The sequence below is a fragment of the Cupressus sempervirens genome, chromosome 5, assembly GCF_028749045.1.
Source record: "Cupressus sempervirens isolate cs-2001-9-10 chromosome 5, ASM2874904v1, whole genome shotgun sequence".
NCBI classification, from domain to species: Eukaryota; Viridiplantae; Streptophyta; class Pinopsida; order Cupressales; family Cupressaceae; genus Cupressus; species Cupressus sempervirens.
This window is the reverse complement of record NC_143122.1, coordinates 1,022,773,568-1,022,775,488: the sequence shown is the minus strand read 5'-3', so window position 1 is coordinate 1,022,775,488 and position 1,921 is coordinate 1,022,773,568. Positions and strand designations below refer to the sequence as shown.

The 1,921-nt window shown below is 41.7% G+C and overlaps 1 pseudogene; it reads left to right on the top strand.

Moving 5' to 3' along the window:
* The first annotated feature begins 546 nt into the window (after nt 1-546).
* LOC149559419 (acyltransferase GLAUCE pseudogene) lies at nt 547-1,680 on the top strand (annotated as a pseudogene).
* Nucleotides 1,681-1,921: the final 241 nt, after the last annotated feature.

Here is a 1,921-nt window from a genome sequence, read left to right as displayed (position 1 = left end):
GTTTTTAGATTCCATTAACCTGTACTGATATGTTTCTGGATTCGATTGTGTTAAGATTTTTACCATCAACGTTTCGAATCACACTACGTGATCCATCATCAAGATGAAGAGCAAGAGATGTAAAAAACAATAGGTTCTATCAGTTGATTGATCCTTAATTAGTGGCTTAAATTGATCTATTATGAGAATAGATAATTCACTGAACACCTGGCAGAAGAATGGATGATCTATTTAACATCTATTCGATGTCTATTGCACCTGAGTTATGTGAAGTCATATTCTATAAATAGTAGTTCACACCAATCCATCTCCCATGAAAATAGCCTGTCTTGTTGACACTTACTACACGTAGCTCATTTATTACATATAGATGATGTGTTTACCAGGATGAAACATCTAAATCCCACCCATCATAATATTATTCCCTCAACTTCTCATCATCAAAAAAAAATTTAAAAATAAAGATCTGGTTCTAAAGCAGATTCAATGAATACTATAACCTGCAAATGACTTTTATAGGTTAGACTTTTCAGCAACCGTAAAGAATCAAGAGTTACAGTCTAGTGTTTGGAATGTTGAATGTTTCTATTACCTGAAGAGAGATACCCGAGTTGAAAAATATGAAACTAGAGCAAGCCATGGCCTAGCAGAAACACCGAAATGAAAGAGCAAGCATTGACAAATGACAATACTGTGTTGTCTACAGGTAACAAGATTCAAATGTGGAGGATTCGCATTAGGGCTAGGAACAAACCACGTTCTCCTGGACGGCATCGCAGCACTGGACTTGATGAAGAACCTAGCCGCCATCGCGAAAGGGCAAACCCTAGCCGTGCAACCAGAAACGGACCGCACTTGTCTCAAAGCCCGAAGCCCTCTCAAAATCACTCACCCCCACCTGGAATTCACAAAATCCTCCGAGATCCCTCCAACAATTGCTCCATCGCCCGCCTCCAAACTCTCCTTCAATCTCTTCCCCATCTCGGTCCAAATGCTGAGCCGACTGAAGGCCACCGCCCAGCGGCCGTGCAGCAGCTTCGAAGCCCTAACAGCCCACCTGTGGCGCGCCCACACGGAGGCCGTGGACACTGCCGCGTATAAAATCTCGACTTCTCTTCGCTGTGGACGTTAGGGCAAAGATGGTGTCTCCATTGCCCAAGGGTTTTGCAGGCAATGCCATTTTCCCGGGCTACGCTAGGGCAACGGCAGGGGAATTGCGAGGGGCAGAGCTTTCGTGGTGCGTGCAGCAAGTGCAGGAAGGCATCGCCCGCGTCACTGATGAATACGTTCGATCGGCCATTGATTGGTTGGAGGTGTACAAGGGGGTTTTCTGTGTGGACAGAAGCATTGTGGTTTCGCCATGGAAGAAGCTTGCATTTGAAGAGGTTGAGTATCCATGGGGGAAACCCCTCTATTCCGGTCCTGTTATCAACAGCTGGATCGACTTTCTGCTCTTGCTGCCCAATGGAAAGGACGACAGCCTCAATGTGTTCATAGCACTGGAGGAAGAACAGATGAACAAGTTTAGGACATGCTTGTACCAATTCTATTGATTCGACAACATCGTCTGGATAATGAGAATGTTCATTGTTGAATGAATTTATAGAAGGTTAACACTTCACAATGTTAAAACAGTTGGCTGTATTGGGAGACTAAATGCATTGAAAGATGTTGGATGTCTTTTCTCGTGGATTATCATTTCTGGTTTCTCTTAACAATCTTTGTCAAATATTTAAAAAATGGACATTTGGGAAGGCCACTTCATCCCAATTTCATATTTCCTTTTTTAGTGTGATGATCAAATTAGCAATTTCAATTTAGGGGATTGTGTATTTCTTAAATATTAATTTTTTATTAAAGAAATTGTTTGTTTTTCAACTTCTTAAGAACAAGAATGTTTATTTAAATTTTCATTTTTAGT